The sequence below is a fragment of the Camelus dromedarius genome, chromosome 20 (assembly GCF_036321535.1).
Source record: "Camelus dromedarius isolate mCamDro1 chromosome 20, mCamDro1.pat, whole genome shotgun sequence".
Classification (NCBI taxonomy): domain Eukaryota; kingdom Metazoa; phylum Chordata; class Mammalia; order Artiodactyla; family Camelidae; genus Camelus; species Camelus dromedarius.
The window spans coordinates 18,655,456-18,680,261 of NC_087455.1; the positions used below are offsets into that span (position 1 = coordinate 18,655,456).

General features: G+C 42.8%; 1 long non-coding RNA gene across 1 annotated transcript in view; it reads left to right on the forward strand.

The window, feature by feature from the left end:
* Positions 1 to 24,806, forward strand: part of LOC116148919 (uncharacterized) — a 140,396-nt gene that overhangs the window by 91,891 nt on the left and 23,699 nt on the right. The window lies entirely within an intron of this gene.

The window sequence follows — 24,806 nt, forward strand, 5'->3', positions numbered from 1 at the left end:
GGATGAAAAAAGCACTAGTTACTGCAAATAGTTCATGCTGCCTCTTATGAATTGTGGGAAGTCCCTGTGCACGGAGAAGAAGTCTTATTTTGGAAATCTTTTCCATCTACAGGCGTCCGTAGAAAAGACCTTAACATCGCATGTCAGTTGCAGGTCCAGACAGTCATGTTAACTCCTCGCTGAAGCTGCTGGTTGGGGAAGAGAGTTCACTTTCATGTGGGGTGGATGGCAGTGACTTCTGGTCGTCCTCAGTTGGTCGCATTCAGCACGATTCCAAATACTTTCCTCGCACAACAAGAGAATAGGGAAAACAGAGGCTTTCTGAGGTGAAATAACTTCAGAAACAAGGACAGCTCCTTCAGGGCACATCAGAGCATTGCTCAACAAGCCACAAGTAAGGCCTGGAAGGAAAGGCCCCCGCCTCCCCCAACCTTCTGGAGACGTGGAAGGAATCAGACAAACGCTGCATTTTATAAACACTAACTAATCCTTAGCCAGAGCAGCAGGGCCCACACCTCTGTCCAGTGCTCTCGGCCAGTAGAGTAAACCCTGTGAAGGGCTGCTTCCTCTGTCCTTGTCCCCTCAGCCCCTGGGAATACCTCAATTCTGGCCACTCCCATTACATCACAGGGCGTTCTGGGTTTTGTTTATATACTGGCCCCGTGTTGAGTATGTTGAGCTCTGTGGAAAGCTATCACCAGGCATCGTGAAATACAAAATATCAATTTCCCAAGTTAAAAGGCGGCCTCTTAAAAAGGCAAATCCAGTTGGCTTTTGAAAGTGCTGAGTGAGGTAGCCTCCCCAGGCAAAAAATTTCAAAGTTTCAAGACTTTCAGTCTATGTGGTTTAATTATTGCAATATGTCGGAAGGCTCGGGGAGGACCTCAGGGTTACGAGATGGCCAGAATCAGGCAAGGCCTCATTAGCTCACACCATTTTTCACATAACAGGGAGGCCAATGGGCAGACGTTAAAATCCTATGGCCCTTTCCAAAAGAATCATAAGATATATCCTCTGGGATCCCTGAATTCAATGCCTCCCTCAAGGGAACAGGAGGCAGACAAGTGAGAGAAAATTTGCAAAGACTTTTACGTCTTAGAAACACAAACTAAATGAATAAAAGCATTGATATTGTGAACCATGCAATCCTGCGTATCTTTTTTTTTTTTTTTAAAATGAAGGCATGAAAAGGCAGAGAAATTGCTAGTTATCGAACAGAAGTAGTGTTAGATCCAGCACTCCCTTTTCGGAGGCAGTGTTAGCTTCATGTCTTTCCAAGTTTTGCTGGCTTGACAGAATGCTGCTCAAAAATGAACAGTCTGGATGCAGGCAATGCTGTAGCGATAATCCTCTGTTTAGCAGGAAAATAAGAGATCGCTTTTGCGTGATGTGGTGACCTCTGCCATGGTCTCGTATTACTGAAAAACATGGTATAGTTTCCGTTTCCTAGCCCCAGACTGTCTTGCTTAACAATTTAAGGAAGAATTTAAACTAGGTCTTAACTCAAACTTAAAACAAATATTAACCTAGTTATGATTTAAAGCCAAATAATCTGTCCTAATGCATTTCCCTTCTGGGGAAGGACAGGGCGATTTAAAGAGATCTTAGGAAAGTAATATAGTCTACCTAAGGGAAACGGAAATCTACAGTTCTTTTTAAAAGTGATTCACATTTCCACGTCGCTGAAGGACCGAGTCTTGGGTTGGCAGACGCCATCAACTACAGGACCTGGCATCCGACAGGATCTATTTCTCGTTGTGATGTAATCTGAGAATTTTTTTTTTTTTGTCTTTAAACAATAAGCGAATCAAGTCATGGCTGAATGGATGTATTGCTCTGGTATTTTAATGTATTACAATTTATGGCAGTATTTACTTCAGCCCTTGGCTTGCTGACACTAAAATTATCTTCAACAGAAATTATAATGTAAAATTAGATTAGATATACTTCAACAAGTTTATCTCTAACAATAAATATATACAAATTCTGAAATGAAGTACCCTGCAATTTTCAGCCAGTGCTTAAAGTAATTACACATTCTGTGGTGATAACACATTCGGGTTTTTTTATGGTACCACAAGCTGGTGAGACACCTCTCCCGCGCATGTTAATGCTAATTAGCAGATAAAGTGTAAATCGGAGGGAGCCTCGGATTCTGTTGCTTTGCCAGTTTCCTCCTGATTGGAAACTGCAGGCCGAATTTCCTCCCCTTGCGACTTGGCCTACTCAAGGCATCGCTTGAGCTGTCTTTCTTCAGTGCGTTTTAATCCATCAGATCTGTTCGCCGTTGACTGCCTCACTGTTTGTTTTTAATTCTGCAGCCTCAAACAGTTTCCTCTATAACTGCCTTTTATCATCAATCACAGGAGAATTTTGACTCCGCAGAACAATAGGTGGGGATGGCATGTTTACGCCACGCTCCCTCATCCCTGTCCAAGAGGTGTTTTTGTTGAGCTGCTAATAAAGTGGCATTTTGAAATATGTTCTTGAACCAAGAGGGAGGGAGGGAGGCTCTGAGGCAAGCTTTGTTTCCACTTAGGCACGGAGAGCCCTGGGCCTGGAGGAGCGCACCCAGTGAGTCGAGGTACAGTCAGCCTTCAGAGGGATGCTAGTGTCCGGGAGTGGGAGGGACGGTCCACGCTGTCCTCTGGGGTTGCAGGGACCCAGAAGATGTGGTCAGCAGCTTCCAGAGTTCAAGTTCAAGTTTGAGAATTACTTGGCCGTTGACTCTACACAAAGCTTCAAGCCCATTTCGTGGCCTCTTTGCCTCTCTTCCCTGTGGCCCAGCGCTACCTCTGAAGTCAGTGGGAGATCCTGTGGAAGGAGTTTTTGCTCTGAGCTGTTGGGCTTGATTTAATTTGCACTTACATTCTGGCCTGCAGCAAATACCTTTGGGTTTCATAAACAGGATGTGCCCATCAAGGCCCGTCCATACTCTTCTTATTTCCACCTGCCTTTTCGAATTCTACCTCTACATCAGTTAGTCAACACAAAACCTCCCCTGCCATCGCCGCCCCCGTGTATCCTCAGCTCTGTCCACGTTTGCTAACTGCCTATTGAATTCTTGACCGCCTGTGTGTGAACCACCAGGGCCCCAAGGATGAGCATGAAGTGTCTATCAGCTGGGTATGGAGAAGAATCAAAAGGCCTCGAAGAAGAAGTGTTTCAGGAACGTTTGGAATTCACTTGTGTGTGTCCGTGTGGAGGAGCATTGCTGCCTCCTCTGTGTCTTGATGACAGTGGGTCAGGGCTACCAAAGTGGCATGACTGCTCAAAAAATTAACTATGAGGCTAAATACTTATGCATGATAATGAAAATGGCTTTGCTTTCCTACGACATTTGTGTTAGTCAGCTTGGGCTGCCATAACAAGGTACCAGCGACCGTGTGGTTGACACAACAGAAATTAATTTTCTCCTAGTTCTGGAGGCTACAAACCCCGAATCAGAGTGCCTGCCATTTTGGTGTCTGGTGAGTTCTCTCTTCCTGGCTTGTCTGCCTTCTTGCTGTGTCCTCTCTTGGCAGGGTGGACTAAAGAGAGAGGGAGAGAGGGAGAGGGAGAGAGGGAGAGAGAGGGAGAGAGAAGGAGGGCTCACATGTCTTCTCTCTCTCTTTTTAAAAAAATAAGGACACTAATTGCTATCAGATCAGGGCCCCACCCTTATGATCTCATTTACCCCTAATTACCTCCAGAGAGGCCCAACTCCAGATACAGCCACAGTGGGGTTTGGGGCATCAACATACATTTCTGGAAGGATGCAAACATTTAGCTCAAAACAATGTTTCTTTAGGCACCGAAGGCACAGGGCAACAGGGACCATGACGCAGAACCTAAATACAAAAAATTCATTTTTCTGGGCATGTGGTGTGGTGTTTGGTTGTTTACAATTATGTTTCTACTTTCATTAAGTTTTAAAATAAATCACTAACACTAAGTTTTGTCTTAAAGTTCTTATGTCCATGATAGAAAATTTCAAAAATATAGTGAAGGAGAAAGAAGGAAAAAAATGATCTCCAGAAAACTCACCAGCCAAAGAGAGTGACTGCTAACACTTTGGTGAATATCTTTCTAGAATTTTCCTGTGCAAGCATACACGTGCCCCATATACACACACTTACTGTATATTCTATTTTTTAGATAGGGATTCATACTGCATTTGCATTTCAGAAATCTGCTTTTTTCCCCTACCAATATATCTTGAATATTTTTCCATGTCATTAAATGTTCTTTTATAACATGTGTTTCCATTTTTTTTAATGAAAAAAAAAGGTGGTTTCTGCTGCAGGATTTCATGGTCAACTTGTTTAAATTTATGGCAAGAACATTTTTAATTGAAAGTGTATCAGAATGACGTGCCCAGTCCTGGAGGGGAAGCTGAGCAGTGGAGAGCAAAGCGATGTAATCCGAGGACCTGGAAGCACACAGAGGATGAATCACTGAGCACATCCATCCTTGGAGATGATGTGCACACGTAACTGTGCCCCCGTTTCCAGCAAAAGTCGTTTTGTCTCTTGGAGACATTATTTGCAACAAGCCTGGACCTCAAAAAAGTTTGCGTTCCCTGATGGGATTTGAAGTTGATTTAATAACCAAGGACCCGGCAGGCAATTTACTCAGCTGGCATAAAAGAAGGCTGATCCTGGGGTATAACAAATGTGTGAATCTGTTGGATTATGTGGGAAAGTAGCAATCAGCTGCCGTTTACACACTTGTAGGGATTACTTACCATCTCTTAAAATCAGTTTCATAAAAACACCCTGTAAATTTACTTTCTGAACAGCCCTTGCACGTTTGATGCAAGAATGCTAATTTGGTGATGGGCCAGCCAGTGAGGGGCAGGGATTCAAGTGACAATGTGAGCAGATAGGTCGAGGCTAAAGATATCCGTTGGTTTAGATAGTGTGAATAAAGACATTAAAACATAGGGAAAGGAAGAAACCAGAGGTGAAGGGAGAACTGGGAGTCTGGTGGGTATAATTTAGGAAAGAGGACACCCAGTGGGATCTCCAGTCCTGTGTCTGGAATATTATATTCATCTGGCAGGGGACAGATACTTTTGGGACCGTGACAGATGAGGCAGAGAAGACAGGATGGTGAGGAGTCTGAAAACCACGGTCTATTAAGAACATTGAAGAGCTGTGTGCATTTAGTGGGGAAAGGGGGAGCTATCGGCAGCTACGTGCATGTAGTCTGTGGTCTGATGGTGTACCTGCATACGTGTATTCTGCATTATGACAGATGGCTCAGAAGTTTCTCACAGTGCCCTGGCACTGGCTGGCTGGATGACCATTCTGGGATGTCTGAGGCGGGTCTGCATTGTGGCATTTGCAGAAGATCTCTAACTTTCCTTTTCATTGAGGTTTCCGGGGCCTCCCCTTCCTGCAAATTACCTAAAGCTCTGTGGTAGAGATGGATGGTGGTTCTCCCAAAGTTAGTGTTCTCCTTGCAGAGTGGGGAGCGGCTGCGGGGAGTAAGCTGCCCAGCCAGGGATGCTGTTTTCCACTTTCCTTCTAGGTGTGGGCAGATGGCACTTCTCACCAGTGGAACGAGAGTGGAAGGGATGCACTCACTTCTGGGTCAAGGGCTTTTAAGAGACAGCGTAGGCTCCCACGTTCCCCATTCCCATGTCTGCCAGTTGGGTGCAGAATCCTTCAAGGCCTTCAAGGGATGGTGGGCTACAGGTGGAGGGAGCAGGTCCCTTAAGCACCACGTTGAGCAAAACTACCCCCCAATCAGGAACACCAGCTTTGGACTGTTGTGTGAGAAATCAGCTTTTAAAGTGTTAAGCTGTTAAAATGTGGGGGTTTATTTGTTACAGAAGCTAATCTAATGCTTTCATCTGGGCTGATTCTGGGGGGTCTGTACAAACAAGGGTGGAGAAAATAGATCAGAGCTTCAAATAAAACAACTATAGGGTTAAAAAACAAAAAGAGAGATTGTGCCTGGACAACTGGGCATAAAGAACTTCACTTTGCCTAGGACCAGAAGGAGGTGAGGAAGGCAAAATAATAGTAATAATAATAATAATAATTATTATTATTATTATTGTTGTCAGCTAACATGTGCCGGCACTGTACTTTGTAAATTACATTGGATCCTCACAATAACTATGAGTTTACCAGTACTTTCCATCTGATAAAAATGAGGAAACTGAGAATCAGAGAGGTTAAACAACTTGCTCAGGGTCACACAGCAAGGACATGGATAAACCAGGATTTGAACGGAGGCTGTATAATGGCACCATTAAATTCTAAGCCTGTGACTTGAAGAGGAAAACCCCTTTTAAATGTTGGGGGTCACACTAGCTCTGAAGGAAGAGGTGCCAGCAGAACCTTTTTTTTTTTTTTTTTTTTTTTTGGTGGGGGGAGGTAATTAGGTTTATTTATTTATTTACTTTTAGAGGAGGTACTGGGGATTGAACCCAGGATCTTGTGTATGCTAAGCATGCGCTCTACCACTTGAGCTATACCCTCTGCCAAGCAGGGCCCTTTCTGTTTTGCAGTGATGTTGGAACACTGCACCACAGTGTATTGTCTAATCTCTTCTGCTCACATGAGATTACTTGCTTTCTTGGTTTCCTGAAAACTTGGCTCCTTCAGAGCCTCATAAGGGAATGAGAAATGCAGCTTCAGTTCAAGTTCTGCAGTGCATTCTAGAAGGAACTCATGGGACCCCCTTCACTGAGTGGAAAGGGTAGCTCTCGGCCAGAAATGCTACCTCTAACTGCCGAGGGTCCCACACAGAATCCAGAGTATTCCACCCCCTCGAGTCTCCACTAAGTATCTTAAATCTGTAAGAGTGGCTGTTTCTGTGTGTTGAATTGTAGCAAACCACACAACTCACATGTGTCCGTGGTACCGTTAGCCTGCGCGCTTTGGCTTCAAAAGCTTAGTTAATAGAACCCTTTTCTTAGCTGGCTGTTTGGCTGGCTGTTTGTGGATTCTCACCTCAGGTGTATAGATTGGGCCATTTTGCTATTTTGTTCCTGAGTTGTGCCAGCCACAGGAGGAATTTGTGTAGGTACTGCTGAACCGAACTCAAATTTCCTGGGTCTGGGGAGGCATAGAAACCTACATATTTAATAAGCTTCTCATGCACAAAAAAAGTTGAGAATGAATGCTTTAGAGGATTGTGGAAAACTTACGTTCCTGTAAAATCTGAGTCTTCGTGCTTAAACATACAGACAGTGTGGTATTTTCTGAGCATCTTTCTAATGACTGAGCAAATGCTTCTATTACATTTACTATGTCTAGAGCTCTCTCTTAGGAGCTGGAGTTAAAACACCCTCTTGAAGCTTCCAGTCAGTTCAGGAAGCAGAGTCAACATTTATAGTGCAGTGTAGTAAATTATTGCTGTGTTTTGCTCTGATTGATCTGATAAGTTCCTTGATCATGCCATGATAGCCTGATTTCCTGGTTAAATTTTTCATTACAGGAGTGAGTATTATCTCAGGAATCTTTTCTTGTTTTTTTTTTTTTTTAATTGAAGTACAGTCAGTTTACAATGTTGTGTTAATTTCTGGTGCACAGCATAGTGATTCAGTTATACATATATATATTCCTTTTCATATTCTTTTTCATTATAGGCCATTACAGGGTACTGAATACAGGTCCCTGTGCTATATAGTAGGGCCTATTGTTTATCTATTTTATATATACAAATCCTGGGCTCCCAATTTATTCCTCCCCGCTCCCTTCCTGCCTGGTAACCATTGTTTTCCATGTCTCTGAGTCTGTCTCTGTTTTGTAAATAAATTCATTTGTGTCCTTTTTTTTTTTTTTTTTTTTTTAAGATTCCACTATAAGTGATATCACATGGTATTTTTCTTTCTCTTTCTGGCTGCCTTCACTTAGTATGATGATCTCCAGGTTATCTCAGGAATCTCACAAGTTTCTCAACCTTGGCTGCCCATTCGTGTCACCTGGCGAATAAAGAGAATCTCAGTGCAGCCTGGACCAATTAAATCTGCGTCTCTGGACTGGGATCAGCGTTTTCCCCTAGGTTTTAGTTTCAATTTCAGTCTTAGCGGGATGTTTCTCTCCTACGCCTTCCCAAGCGTCTGTCCTTTGGGTGCCAGGAGGGTGCGTGTTTCCCAGAGACATCCATCACCAGTGGAGCAGGGTTTCCATTCAGATCTGATAGAAGGCCACGTACTTGGCTTCCCATCCGTGATGTGAGGTCCAACTCTCTAATTAGGCTTCCCCCTCGTCGGCTATTGTATCTCCTTGTAATTATAACAAGTTGGCATGGCTTGTATGTGAGCAAGCCCATGAATGACGTAGGCCTGTTTTCTGACATTTAAATTAGAAAAATAAATTTGCCTAGAGCAGAATGGAGGGGCTACCAGAAAGCCCTGGACCAAACAGTCTATCTTTAGAAATCTCATTTCCTATTTGTTTGTATAAAGCATTTCAGGAAGTCTTAGGTGCTGGGATGATGAGAGAGGTGTAAGGCAACTCTACCAGCCACCCACAGGTAAGATGTTAATTACGCTGGGTAAGAGCCCAGCACTGGTTGCAAACTAGATCTGTGAACTGTAAGACGGGTGATTTTCCACTGAAAAAATATTTTTCCGTTCTGGGGGTTATGCTGCTGACCTGAGACAGTGGTTTAATAGTCGAGCCATTGAGCACATCCTCCATCCCTTCTTTGCCCAGGACTCTCTCAAAGTCCAGGCAGGCTAAGCCCAGTGACAGCATCTCTGGCGCCGAAATGCAGGCTCTAATGTTCTCCATTGTTTGCGCGTTTCTCCAGATGCCGGTCCACTTCGGCCTGGGTGGTCCAAGCTTGTGCTGCAGGCAGCTGCCGAGGTTCCAGCAGGCTGGAAGCCTCTGACGCAACCTTCCTTGTGTGGACTGATTGGCCAAGAGCTGGCAGCCAGCCACGGGTGTTTTTTTTTCCCCCTTCGCAGTGTTTGCACTTTTATGTCTAAGCTGCTACCTCTGCTGAGCTGAATGGAAGCAAAGTGTTTGAGCTTTACTTTCAAAACCCAGAAGGGTTTGTGAGAAGAAAGTGGTACCCAGGTTCTCTTGTGGGTTTCTCGTAGAGGATAGTGGCAGTTTATTTTTTTGGTGGGCATTTATAGATTCAGATTATCTCAGAGTTTTGTGCTTTCTTTTATTTCTGCTTTATGCATTTGAAAGCATCATTGATTAAAATGATGTAAAGGCAGTTTGTTAATGATCTTTTGCGTTCTCCGGCATCGCCAACAGAAGGCTCAAACATAAATGGAGGACCTGATTTACAGTGAGTCTCACTTTGATTTCAGAGACAAACCAAAGTTATCACTTCATTGTCTTTTCTTCAAGTGTTTCCATTATCCATTGAGAATACTTGGGCTTGAACCAGGGAAGGGAAGAAATTGCTTTTTGTTGAGGGTCAACCATGTTCCAGTCACTTTCAACAGTCTGAACCGGCTAATCCTCGCAACAGTCCAATAAGGCAGGCACTCTCAGTGTCCTGATTTGACAACAGAGGGAATTCATACCCAGAGACGTTAAGCAGCTTGGCCAGCCTTACAGTATAGGGATGCCAGGAACTGAACCCTGGTTACAGAGGCTCCAAAGCCCATGCTTTACCATCGCCACTATTGATCTCCTGGGCTCTGTCTAATTTTGCAGCAGCTAATGCACGATGCCAGTGCTCCAACCTAGGAGCCATTTAAGTAGAAAGACTGCTTTGAACCAGGAGCACCGATTGTCTGTCTTATTCACTCCTAGATTCCTGTAGTGTGGAATAGAGTTATATATATATAAAAGATTCTCAGTAAATATTTTCTGAGTGGATACTTAAAAAAAAAAACACCTTAATTCTTACAGTCGTGTTCTTGAAACCTGTGAACTTTGATCTCAATTATGGTGGGGTTTTTTGTTTTTTTTCCCTTGGTGTGGAACTTGGAAGCCTCTTCTATACTTTCTGAATTATGCTTTGAAGGAAATGAGAGACCTCATTGTCTGGTTCTAACTGGTACAGTTAATGCCAGCAACTTAAGCCCTTTCTGCTGCCCACGAGGAAATCAACTACTGGACAAATGCCTGGGGGAAAAAAGTACAATTTGTGTCTTACCTGATTTGAAAAGCCTTGTCTTGACATTCAGAGGCAAACTGGTGAAGTTCAGGCACCATCATATTCGATGAGCTCTGTTTAAGTGCAAAACTTATTTAAAGAGACACTGCTTGCACTAGAAATGCCAATAGCCAATGGATACGATGCCAGGCTTGTCAAGCTGCAATCTTTTCCTGCCTTATTTTATGGTAGTGCGGGATACCATATGTCTCAAGGATTCAAACTCTGAGACGGCATTGGATACCTAAATTGTGTCAAACTGCTCTGGCCCAAGTAGATCTACTTAGTGGAAAATGCGAGGTGGGAGAGTAATTTAAATTATCAGTCTTTTTTGAGGAGCAAAATAATCAATCTCTGTATTTTTCTTTTGGCTAATCTCATGAAATATGAAAAGATAATTATGGTAAAGATATATTTGCAATTCATTAAGACTATTTCTAATCTTTTATAAACTATCTTTTGCAAGAATATTTAAGAGACCATATAGGAGTGCATTTATAATGATAATACCAAAAACCAGTCCTTTTGTGTACCAATTACTAGTACAAAAAAGGATCTTACCTGTATTATCTCAGAGGTGGGTATTTTTAATCTTCACATGTGTGAAAATTGAGGTTCTGAGAGGTTAAAATCACACAGCCAGGAAGAAGCAGAAATGGGATTTGAGTCCAGGTTTATCTGAGAACCAAGTCCATGGCAGGCCCTTATGGATTGGGACACTATTTCCTTTTTTTTTAATGTGTGTGTGTTTTTTGGGGGGTGGGGGTGGGGTATGTAATGTGGCTTATTTATTTATTTAATGGCGGTACTGGGGATTGAATCCAGGACCTCGTGCATGCTAAGCACGTGCTTGACCACAGAGCTATACCCTCACTCTTGGGACACTATTTCCTCGTGAAATAATGGAAGCTTTCTGGTTAGTGTGGTTTTCTTACTGTTGTCCTTCTTAAAGGATAATAATGTTTCTGATAGATATGAATTATGCTTCTCTAAATCTTAATTACTTGTGTATTTATTAATTAAGTTACTCAGTCTCTGCGTACTGAGGGAGGCTATTTCGATGCTGATGCCCTGCTGTGTTTTGGCAGAGGACAACCTGTCCCAGGAACCCAGATGCCATTTTGTGAAGGTATGATGAGGTCTTGGGCCAGTGAGGCAACGCAGACCATAGGGCTAGAGAGGGAACCTGCGGTGACTGGAACCAATAGAAGAAGAGATCCTGATCCGTAACCGACAATGTGATTGTGTGGCTTGGGAATGTCCTATGGAGAGTTTTCTCTCTTGCTGGAGTTTGGTCCAGTTCAGTATGATGCTGGGTCACATTTCAGTGTGAGACGTGGGACGACGTGGTGGAGAAGACTGACGATGTGTGAGAGACCACATCTCCCCGGGTGTCTCCCTTACCCTCATGCCACTACCACACCCACCATCCTTCTAACACCACACGTGTAGGGTTTGTTTCCACACCAAGCAGCTCTCTCTGATACCAGCTGGATGTCCTACATGTCAGTTTAGTTCTGACGCTAGAGTTAGTGCTGACCCCACAGGGGAAGGGCTCAGTCCCACGAGACTGCCCCCCACTTGAGACACCATTCACAAGTGGTAGGTCCCCAAGATTACCCACCACTTCTATTCAACTTGGCTACACATTTGAGGTTCCTATGGCCCACCTCCTTGAACTGGATCACAGCCTTCCCTCAACGTCTGCAAGGGATTGGTTCTAGGACCCCCTGTGGATACCCAAGTCCATGGATGCTCAAGACCCTAATATAAAATGCAATAGTATTTACACATAACCTAGCACATCTTCTCATATACTTTAAATCGGCTCTAGATTACTTTCAATGCCTAACTCAATGTAGATGCTATGTGAATAGTTGCAAATACAGTGCAAATGCTACATAAATACTTGCTAGTACATGGTAAATTCAAGTTTTGCTTTTTTGAACTTGGGATTTTTTTTTTCCCCTCTGGATAATTTCCATCAGTGGCTGGTGGATGCTGAATGCATGGATGCAAAACCTGTGGATAAGAACATATTTGCTAGAACAGCTCACAGAGCTCAGGGGAACACATTTCCCAGTTTATTTACAGTAAAAGGTATGATAACAGACAGATGAACAGCCAGAGGAAGAGATACACAGGGCGAGGTCTGGAAGGGTCCCAAGTGCAAGAGCTTCTGTCCCCATGGAGTTGAGTTGCACCATCACTGGTTATTTTTTTATTATTTTTTTTTTTACCAATTTGGAAGCTCCTTGTACCCCATACTATTGATTTTTGTGGAGGCTTCATCACAGAGGGCTGATTGATTACTAACTCCATTTCCGGCTCCTCTTCCCTCTCTGGAGAACAGAGGGTGGAACTGAAAATCGCAAGCATCTAATTGCGGGGTTGGTCTTTCTGGTGGCCAGCTCCCATGCAGGAGTCCTCCAAGAGTCCCCACCTCATTGGAACAAAAGACACTGCTGTCTCCCAGGAAATTCCAAGGGGTGGAGGAGCTCTGTGTCAGGGACCAGGGTCAAAGAGAAAATGTTGGAACACAAGATTCGCCCAGCACCCCTATTTGCAAAGGTTTTAGTTGCTTTGTGTTAGGATCCAGAGGAAGAGGTGCACTGAGAGGGGGGAGTTGGGACCCATATATATATTGCTAATTATTTCTCACTGGACCAGACTTTTTTTTAAGTACCTGTAACAGACTGAAATGCAACATCCTTTCCCAATTCTCCGTTTTCCTCTCTGCCTCACGCTCCCGTCGCCAAGCTATTGTATCTCCAGTGTGTCTTACACGTATATTTGATCTCATTTGTGTCAGATATTTGTTCCTTTCAGACACTGACCTTGGCACACACTTGCCTTTGGATCTGTAATGACTACGGGTCATGTGTTACAAAAAGGCTTATTGCACAGTTAGAGAAATTGCCTTAGTAGCTTGTTTCCTGTGTTTTTCATACCCTAGTTTAATACTGTATTAATGAGGCTTTATTTGTTATGTCAAGATTCTTTCTTTCCTCCATGCCCGAATTCCTTTTAGGGTTATTTTATGCATTTTGGAGGGGCCATACATACTTTTTAAAATGTTCAGTAGAATTTCATTCGATTCTTTGAAAATTGAGCAACAGTCATTCTTCAGCCGTTTCCAACCTTGTAGTTATTTAAAAGTAATACGTTTAATTTTTCTAAAAGTGCTGTATAATTCGGACCTTTCTGGTTCATATATGGTTCCTTTCCTTTTTTCTCCTTCATTTGAGTTAATGTAACTTATTTTACACATACTTTGATGACAGATACATATGTTAAAAGAGACTATTATTATATTATTACCCCATATATATAATTGTTGTCCTTCATTGCTAATAATAATCACCAACAGTTATATGGAAGGGATAGCTTGCAAGTGCTTTTGCCTACGATATTATTACTTCCATTGAACAGATCAAGAGATGACATTAAGTGAGAGATGACTAGTACATGGCAGGGCAGTCATGTCAAGCTGGATCTTCTAACTCCAAAATACATTCTTTGCGAAAAATGTCGCAATGCTTTGTTGAGAGTTACTGTATTTATGTATGGGTAAAAATAGGTGAATCTGATGGAGAACTGTGAAATCAAGATTACGCATTTATCTGAGACCCCTTCTTTCATAAAAATGTAGCAAGCATTTTTGTGCTCACATTGCATATGGTGCTGAGTAGATGTATGGGCTTTTTCTACAAGAGTTGTAACCTTATCTCTCCAGTCTTAAGGTTAAGCATTTTTAATTTCTCCTCTCCCTTCCTTTAGTTTTGATATAATGGAGATCAGAGGAACGGTAGTCTGTGACCGTCAGTAAGTTTTCTGAACTTGTTTTCCTCATTTGATATGATACCACAGTCGGTGGCTGTAAGGATTTGAACGTAAAACACCTTGGAATGTGCCATGCAGAAGTATTTCATGTCATTATTGCATTCATGTTGTATATTATTTCTGGGATTGATTTATAAGAGTTATGAAATTAACAATTTTTATGTTAATCACAGAGTAATTCATTGCATCACTCCAAGTTCAAATATCACTCTCCAGAGTTTTTGCTCATTGGCTTAAAGGGATCAGAGAGGCCATTCAGTGAGCTATTTAATTAGTTGACTGATTTCTTAAAAACTCAACCATCGTTTAGTTCAAATGAAAAAACCAAGCTCAGAGAAATAGTGAATGATTTGATCATAGGATAAGTTAAGTGAGAGAAAATAAGTAAACTTAGGTCTTCTAATCCCAAATTGGTGGGCAGCATCTCCAGTGGAACGAGCCCAGATCTGGAAAGCACATGGTGCTCATTGTATATCCCGATTCAGAGGTAACTCAATGTATTCGTATTTAGGCATCTTACACCCATTTCCAGGCCAGGGTGGGGGACTCAAGTGTCCCACGTGTAATGTTGTTTCTTTAGAGACCAAAACAATTTCCCAGATATGTTAACCTAGACGTTCTGGACCACTCTTATCTGCTGTCGCTACTTCCTGATTGCTGCCTCAGTGGCGGGGTCTCAGTTACTCCCTCTTCTTCAGGAGGAGAATCAATTCCTGACTGATATAAAAGGCTTTCCTAAAGCCAGACACCAGTCATCTGAAGACGTGCAAGCAGTGTTAGTACCTTTCTCTTCATACTTAGGATAGAAAAGTGGTTTTACATGGAATTCATAAACTCAGCCTGAAATAAATATTTGGATTCATCCATCAACATTCACCCATGCATTGGCACTATTTACGCAGGTGGCCTAGGGATTTGATGCAAATAGCTTGGAGATCACAATACAGAACCTCTCATGCATGAGCATCCATCCTCAGTGTTTTGGACAAATAAATAGAAAATAATGCCAATTTGCCTCTGTTTGCTTTGAGACCAAACGGCTGCACTTCATGAGAAGCAAGGAGGGATTCATTTAATAACCTTCAGGAGCTTGGTGCTCCTCCATTTGAGTTGAGAAGCACTTCTTGTTTGTATCTTGGGCGGCCTCTTTCCAGCACTCCTGGAAGCTGATTCTGTTACCCGCACACTTACCTCCTTTAATAATGGTGATGAATGTTCACTCATGACATCTGTCATGGAATTTAGAATTCTCAGCAGAAGTGCATTTGGTACCATATATGTGTCTTTAACGGGATTGAATGCGAGAGGCATACAGAGTAAGAGAGACTTTTAAAATCATGATTGTTAGGAATGGCTTCAGTCTTTTCGATCAGTCTGTAAAGGGTTTGTCTGCGAAAGGTGAACTTCCAGCCAGCTGAAAAGGTGATCTGTTAACTCAGGTACTGTGGAACATATCTTAAAGCTGTTTTTTTTTTTCCCTCCACAAATCTTTGCAAAGCATATGAATCTGCATAGGGGAGAAACATCTCCATAGAAAACACGTCCAAATGACAGATTTTTATGGTCTAGACATTCCAGAATTTCATAAAATTTACAAGGCTCCAGTAAAATGTGGTAGAAAAACTCATAAAACTCCAGTGGCTTGAAATGAAACATTTTCGTGGAGTGGAAATCAACCTGCTTTGATTAAAACACAGTTCAAAGGGAAGTAAACCACTGTGATGCGACAGATTTAATTAAAATAGTGCCTTTTCAACATCCTCCACCACTCCTTTCCATTGCCTTCTCAGCAGTGAAAAACGGTATATGGAGAAGTTACCGACTATTTATTACTGCGGTGACCCTGCACCTGTGTCCTTATTAGGGCCATTAGGGAGGAATATTGTTTCCCTGAAATAGTATCTTGTCAAACACGCACAAGTGCACACGCACATGGGCACACAGTCATGCACCTTTTGGACTTTCACTTGGGAGAGAAGCAATGTATAGATCTCCCTCTTATGTAGGGAAGAATCATTTGCATCCTGTTTAAATGTAGTTTCCATGTTGGGTCATGGGCATGTTGGCAGGCAAGCTGAATCCTCTCCCATTGAACTGAATAATTATTAGGTGCCAGCTGTGCTCTTCTGAGCACATCCCTGTGGTGCTTTGCTTTGGTTGGTAACTGGGTTTCTGAGGTGGAGATTTGTGAATCTACACTTTTCTTGTTAGCAAACAGTTTAAACCCCTCTCCTTAAGATGGGGCTATTTCTCTGACAGGCAGTCTCATCTCCCAGAGACCCTTTCACTTACTTCAGTCCCAGGAAGTGGCATTTTTCTGACCCTGTCCCCCAAATCAAGTGGAGTGCACTCTAAGTGGTTTCTCATGTGTGTTTATTTATGGTGACTAATGATATCTCACATTTATTTAGAGCTTATTATGTTTCAAAACTTACTCTAGGCACCTTACACGTCTTAACTCACTTAATCTTCACCACAACCACGTCAAGAATGTACTTTTATTATCCCTGCATTAGAGATGAGAAAGTGAAGCCAAAGGGAGGTGAAGTACTTTGCCGAGGGTCCCACGGGCCATCGAGGATTTGAAGCCCGGGGTCAGATACTTGCTTGTCTGTGGGCTGCTGTTGGTCCCCACAGTGTGGGTGTTGAGGAGGGCACCTTCTCCCCAGTCATTTTCTATAGGGTAGGGCTTCCACTGCCACCCTGAGGGTTGGTCCTGCACAAAGGAACCAGGACAAGAGCCTGTGAGCAGCTGAAACTGGATTGTTCTCAGGTCACCAACTTGTGTCCCCATTGGTGTGGGCTCTACCATCAGGGGTGTGCCTTCTCCAGCTTCACGCGAGGCTCTGTGTAGGTTAGTGCTGTTAGAAGGGAACTCTTGCTCTGCTTTCCTGGGAGGGAAATGCATGGGAAGAACGTTTTGGGTCTCTTTCTAGCCTCCATTTCTCTGTAGAAGCCATTTCAGTACACCCTTGCTGGTGTCCAGCTGTGTCTGTGATTGGGATGGTGGTGATGAAGTTAAATTCAGGGGTGTGTGTGTGTGTGGCTGGTGGAACTGGAAAGTGAATTGTGGCTTCAGATCTAAGCAAAGTCTCTTAGGTTGGGTTCTTCAGAAGAAGAGCCGTGGAGGGACTTGAGTGCATGTGGTTTATTGAGAAAATGTTCTTCAGGAAACCCATCAAGGAGCAAAGGAAGCAGCAGAGGGGAGGAGGGAGAGCTGAGCGAGGAACGATGTGGTCTCAGGTCAAGTTCACCTGATCCACAGGGGAAGGCCCCAGCACAGAGACCACCACACAGTTACCTCTCCTTGAGACAGAAGGGACTGCTGGGGTGGGGAGGGAGGAGAAGATGGTGGGCTTGGAACTTCTCAGGTGAAGTGACTCCCTCAGCTGAGGACAACTCTTCAGTTAAGGGATGGGGGACATCTATGAGATGTTATGCCACCAACACTCACGGCACTGAGGGTGTGCACACTGGGCCCTGAAAGGGACCTGGGTGTGGTACCAAGCTCTGTTGGTAAATTTATCTTTAACAGAAATATAATTTTTTTTATCTTTTTCTGTTTGACTCATATATCTACTCTTCAAATATAGGAGGAAAACAGGTGTGATTATCACTCTAAAACCCCAGCAGTAGGCAACCAAGCTTTACTCTGCATTAATACCAGCTTGAGATGGCTTAGAGAATAACCACACATTTATTTAAGCTTTTCATCACAGCACTGTAGGATCAAGTTTGTCTAGAGGGAGGAAATGAAAATAATAATTTGTTTGCTTTGATTATTTTTCTTCTAATAAACAAAGGGAATGACTCTTAGTTGCATATCATAAAAGAAGAGAACAAGAGAAGTCAGAGTAAATACGTGAGTGGTGCTTTTGGCTAACGTTGTTGAGATTATTCCAGCCGTGAAGCCTCTATGAAGAATGCATAACATATTGGGGAGAATTCTGGTTTTAGAGAAGGTCAGAGATAGGTTCAAATGGAGATTCTGCCCTTGGTAGACTGCTTCCACTTAGGAAAATTACTTAATCTCTTTGAGATTCATTCTCTTCATAAGTTTGTTGGGAGACACAATAAGATGTTGTATCTGAAGCTTCTCTTGTGGTCTGTGGCACACAGTAGGTGCATGAAACATAAAAACACTCATTCAAAAAAGATGTATTGCCTGTTCTACTATAATATATGCTGAACAGTGCACTAGGTACCGGGGCTATCAGAATGGATATGACACAGTCTTTTGCTCCCAAGAGCTCTTGGTCTAGTGAGGGAAAGAGACACATGAGTAACTAATTAAGTATTTTAGTGGGACAAAAGAGGAGGAGCTTTGGGAGAGCAGATGAGGAAAGAATTCCCTGGGGGAAGTCCAGAAAGTCTTTGCAAGGGAGAAAAAAATGGACTTGGATTTCGCAAGATGGGAGCAAGCTTGCTAAAGGGTAGAGGAAAACTGTAGACGGCATGGATGCATGGAAAGGGATGTGGTGTTTAAACTCTATGGGAAGGGTCACCAATGAGTAAATATACAATAAGGGCTGCCTCAGACTCTATTGTGGGCCATCCTGATGTTCTGCCTCTTACTGAAAGCCAATATCCACACCTCATTTTGGTCCTGTAACCTTCTGAACTGCATGATTATGTATGACACTTTATCCCCATCCCCAAACATGATTTCCGTAAAAGTCGATGAACCCTTAATGATGATTAAGATTATGATGATATATTTAAATTAATATAGGTGTATTGGATGCATCAGAGGTGTGTAAAAAATTGATATGTGTATTTTGTTTACCTTGCATTCACTGAAATACAGCTTAATGAACTGGAGACCCAATGTTTACATAAATATGATGTTGAAACTTTTCTAAAAAAAGGTGTTTTTTTTGGATATTAAAAAGAAATTCCTAGTATATCTGTAAAAATCAATAGTTCTTGTTTTGGAGTAGTTTAACCTGAGAAGACTATGGCTTTAGGATCTTTTAATCACCAAGGAGGAACAAATAAGCTGGAGACATCACTCTCGACAGATAAAAGGAGCAGTCTTTACTTTCTGTCTACCGACACTCTACACTCCTCGTTACTAACAATACTCTGATTTGCTCAGGTGTCTGGTGTTGTAGATCCCTTTCCTAGCCATGGGGGATAAACAGTGATTCAGGCATAATGTCATGTCCCCTTACCAGCAATTGTTTTAGAGGTGGACTTGCCAACCATTTCTGGCCAATGGGACCTGCAGTGACATTGTCTGGGGGCTTCTGGGTAAGATTTTCCTCTTGGTGAAAAGGCAAAGCTGTCTAAGACAAAGTGCTCCCCACCTTGTTCCAGCTTTGGATATTTTCACGTGTGGGAATATAATTCGTGGAGCCACTGCAGCCATCTTGAGATCATGAGGTGGGTGGAGCCAAGACAACTGCAGAGAAAACAAGTCAATTTCTGAATAGTTGAGCTGCAGAATCAACCCTGGAACTATCTCTGGATTATGTAGTATATTAGAAAAATAAGCCATAGTTGTTTGAGCCAATTGTAGGGAGGTACTCAATTACTTGCAGCTCAAAGTGTCCTAAATAATAATTTATTCCCATTTTACAGGTTAGATCACTGAGTTATAGGGGGCCAAATTATTTATTCATAATCTTACTGATACTGAGCAGGGAAGAAAAGCTAGATCTGTTGGAATCCAAAGCCCAGTCTCTGTGTCTTGTAAAAAACAACTTAAATTAAAAAAAATTTTCTCTTCCTCATCTGTTGGACTATTTCATCCATTTTTTCCCCCTCAGGAGTTGCCTCTGGTCAAGTATCAGGGTAACACAGTAGTTCAAAAACACATGAATGTTCCATTAACTTTACTGTATAATAGCTAATCATTACAATTTATTGACAGTTTGATATACACCGTGTGCTAAGTGCTTTACATGCATTATTTTATTCTTACAACAGCCTCATGAGGTAGGTTGTTTCATGTGAGGAAAATGCATTTCTGAAAGGTTAAACGACGTGCCTAAAGTCATAGAGCTCATAGTGGCAGAGCCAGGGTACAAACCCACCCGTACCAGTATTTATAACCACCGTGCTGTACTTTGCAGATCCCTGTAATCTTGCTCTATGTAAGCCAACTGAAAATTCTGACAAAAAAAGAATAAACAGTTTTCCCAGCTTCTTTCTTGCTTTTATAAGGCAAACCACACTGCCAATAGACGTTTCTGCAAGAATACATTTTACTTTTGCCAAGACAAAAGAGGAATTAACTTAATGTGGTGCCCAGCTGTTTGCCAATAAATTATAATATGTGAGGCTGGACGAGAGTGTAGAAACCATCTTGTCCAGCTTTCCCGCCCCAGACTAGCCTCCCCAAGTAGAGGTTATTCAACCTTTGTGGGGAAACTTCTGCTGACCTTATAATGGCTCACTTTGGCATAGCTCCAGTTGTTAGAGAACTCTTCCTTTTTATTGATTTTCTTTTTTTTTTTGTAACGTCATTTTAGAGATTCTAGGCCAATCTTCTGTACAGGTACAAGCTTTGGCATCACAGAGATCTGGGTTGGTATCCTCCCAACATGGAGTATTGTTCGTCCTTGCTAAGCTCCGGTTTGCTTATTATTAAGATGGGCAAGAGCATCTCTCATAGTATGGGGTCAAAGTCAGGGTGGAAGGAAAGACTCACATCTCTAGTACAAGTTCTCAAGGGACTCTGAGTGGTTTGGTTACATACTTCTTTAAGGGTAAAACTTATGAGGCAGGCGACCTCATAGGCCACTGGGGATAAGGTAATTTGTCTGTCCTTGTGTTAGGTGCCCTGTTGTGCCTGAGGGCCAAATGTCACATGATCTAATATCCCACTTTAAGAGTATGCCACAGGTACACCTCATCAGAGACTGCGCGTGCCGCAGTTACGTTCAGGGCGTGGCCACAGACATAGCAGTGATAGCTAGTGAGGGTACTGCCTGGTACCCACAGCTGGTTTGGTATATAATGCTCAATATATGTTACTTCATTTGATTTTTTCCCTATTCCACGTGCAAACCTTTCAGGTTCTTAGAGACAGCTCTCACTCAGTTCAGTTCACCAAATACCCACTGAATGTGCTGCGTTTGTATTAGTTTCCAAACTCTGCTGCAACTCCCCCAATGCAGGGATCGCATCTTTTAATTCTTTAGTCTTGTTCTGTAAGCCTTAGATCATGATAGAGTCCAAAGTTGACAAGCCTTCAAAGTTTGACAGTTCCCCCAGCTGACTCTGATCTACCATCACACTGAAGTTTCCGTTCTTCAATAAGGGAAGCAGAGTTATGACACCCAGTTATTTGGGGCCCCCACAGTTCCTAAGAGTCTCTATTGGATGGTGAATGGCTGAAACTTTAAAATCTAGGAGAGACTGCACTGGGGGACTTTGGAGGTTGTCGACTGGCTTTCTATCCTTCTCCATTTTCTGTTGCCACAGTTGAGACCTGTGTCCTAAGTTATCCCAGTTCTAATTGTCGTCGAAGTTTAGTGTGCATAGGACCTGGGGACATTTTGCAGATTTCTAGACTTCATCCCCTAAGGATCCTGATTTATGTGGAGCCTCAGAATTGACTTTTAAAAATAACCCCCACCAAGCAAGATCATCATTTTGAGAAGCATGGAGGTAGGGTAAATAGAAGAACCCTTAGATTGTCAGCTCAGCGGTTTTCTGTTAAAGTAACCCTGCTGTGGGTTCAGCAGTGGCCATCTTCCTGGATTCAGACTCTGGCCCTTATTTCTTCCTTGTGAGAAAATACTTGCCTTTCACCCCAGTGTTGACCCTTGTCTGATAAACACTCCCTTCCACACCTCTCAGAAACTAGGAACTTGGTGCCGGATCCCAGTCCCTTATGGCTGGGTTCCTGTTCTCTGTACTCACTTAAGGTAGGGATTTCTCGATCCAGAAGAAGGCCAGGGGCAGGTAGTTGATGAGATGAGGATGACGGAGGCAGGTCTGACTTGCTGAGGCGTCTCTGGTGTGATACAGTTGAACTCCTAGCACCATCCCTACAAATTGTCTTCCTTGGATTTTTCTTCACTATTCAAATTGCTCTTTGGCTTCCTAGCTCAAATTTAGGCTTATTTTTGGTTTTCTGGCTCTAGTTTTTGAATGTGTAAACTCCTGTTTCTGACTCCCTGGCCTGACCCTCCACCACTTCTAGACTATGTCCTGGTCTAATGTTCTGTCATGTATTCCTATGAAAACTGATCTAACAATAATAATAATTAATGATGATACTGCCACTGGTACTAAGTATCTACAGAGCACATAAATATGCTTTACAGTCACAGCAAATGTATGTAGTAGATCCCGTTTTTCTCCCAAGTTTTATTTGTTTTTTTATTTGAGGGGGTAATTAGATTTGCTTACTTACGAATTTATTTTAACGGAGGTACTGGGGATTGAACCCAGGACCTTGTGCATGCTAAGTGTGCACTCTACCACTGAGCTATACACTTCCTTCCTCTCCAGGTTTTTAATAAAGAAAGAGGCTAGAGTTATACAGCTGTTAAGTGGCAGAGCCAGAATGAGTTGCAGACAGTCTCACTTCTGGAGCTGTGTTCTCTTCAAGGACATTACATTGCTCTGTTCCGTCTCTTCTGTACCCACCATGGCTCACCAAGTGACAAAGAAGTCTTCGAAAAAGCTTACTTTTCCTTTAATGTATATGATAAAGTAGGGAGATGGGGGATGAAAGTTCCCCCAGATTCCTTTTGGGAACCCCTTGGGCACCATTGAATATTTCAACACATTGTCCCTCCTCCAAAAGAACACTTTTGAAACCATGACATCCTGTTATATCTCCTAACTAGTGAGATCATCCTCATGGCTCTGGGGTGGGGAGGGGAGCTGTGTTGCATTTTATCAGTGGTGCCTTTGTTGCACAATTTCTACTTTTGCTCTTGAAGATACAATGAAAGATTTATGCCTGATGGACTGTGATGTGGTTTGCATCTAAGAGAAAAAAAATTCTCCCCCCCCAAAATACCATATCCCCAAATGATTTCATAATTGCAAACAGTGTTGACGAGCTCTTTGGCTTAAATCAGTTTATAACATATTTTCTGTGTTTTTGTGTAGATATGTTTTGATGTGCTTGCTAAGGAAAAATAATTAAAACCCCTCTGCCATTTCTAATTGAGAAGAAAGAAATGCAACCCATTAGTTGATGTCTACCATAATAAGATTTTTTTTTTTTCTCCCTCATTTCATTCCAGATTTGTTTCAAGGATTAACTTGCGTTAAATAGTTTCAGGTCTGAACGCCAGCCATGTTTCTCATTATTGGAGATCAAAATGGCTTAATTCCCTTTGTGTGTTGGTGCCACTAAAACACAAGGGAATCTTAAAACTACAAACTTTGAATGGAAGCACCACATTTTCCTAGACAATCTGTCCAGCAGAGCTTGTGTTCTTCCTGCATTTACTGTTGGAACAGGGCTTCGTACTGACAAGTTTCAGGGTTCTGGTGTTGTGCGCGGACTAGGCAAGGCTTATCGTGAATCCAGTTACTCTTGTATCTTTGGATATGTTGAAGAGACCCTTGCTTTCTCATGCTCCTTGCGTCAACTATTGTCTTTGATCTTTAAGCAGAATGTGGCCATCCAGCTGATGGGATGGTCAAGACTGTCATCTAGTTTAATCTAGGGGCCTCTGGATTTAAACAGACATGATTTAAAAATTTTTTTAAAGAAATTTTATTTTATTTTCTATTCGGGGGAGGTCGGTAGGTCTATTTATTATTAGTTATTTTTTATTTTTTTTACTGGAGGCACTAGGGGTTGAACCCAGGACCTTGTACATGCTAAGCATGTGCTCTACCACCTGAGCTATACCTTCCCCCCATGATTTTAAATTTTGATTCCACTTCCAGCTATATAACCCTGGGTTAATTTTGAAAACTTTCCTCACCTGTAAAACAGGGCCAATGATGGTACCTATTTATTGGCTGTAAATGGCATACAAGAGATAATGCGTGTTAAAGCATTGCTGAGCAACGGAGGGCATGGTCGGTGACCAGTTCGTCCCGTTGTTAGGTTACCCTATTGTAGGTATATTACCCAGGGTGTTGTGTTACCTAGAATGAGGTGGAGTCTCAGTTCCCGTCTTGGTATCTGGGTTGGGCTCAGTGACTTGATTAGCTGACAGAATGTGCCAAAGGGACATTCTGGAACTTCCAAGGCTGAGTAATAAGAAGCCTTGCAGCTTTTGCCTGGGTGTTTCAGAATGCTTGCTCTGAGGAGAATCAGCTGCAGGCTGTGAGCAGCTCAAGACACATCGAAAGCCCATTTACAGGCACTCAGGTGGACAGCCCCAGCCGAGTTCCTGGCCGACAGGCCCTGGGCGTATGGGCGAGTCATCTTGGATGCCCAGCCTGAGATGTCTTGCCTTAGAACGACAAGCGCTGATTCCAAAGGCTTTTGAAGATTTGTTTTTTCAGTTCTAGCCTTTCATTGTGACCTTGCTGATCTTGGCTATCTGGCTGATTCAGGCTAAACAGTTAGACCCGAAGGGAGCATTGTTGGGGCACAGGGGCATGAGGGCAACAAATAGCAGCCCTTTGCTCAAGATCTGAACCAATGGAGAGGGAAGATCAAGGGGTAAGGGAAATGGAGACCAACATTTCACTTTTATGACTGATGAAACTGAGAGCGAAGCCTGCGGCGTGTGTCTGTGGCTTCCTTGTGGAGACCCCCAGAAGGATCTAGGTTTACCTTTTTCAACAGGTGCAGGGCATTGAACTCACTCTAGAGGAGCAAAGAACATGACAGCTTGCTCTCAAGAGGAGGTGACAGGGGTCTTCGTGCTCATCCCAAACTCGCCAGTCCAGGGGAAGGGGCTGAGGAGGTGGTGAGGAGCTGGTGGCATTGTGCCAATGATCGTCTTCCACCTGGAAGGAAACCT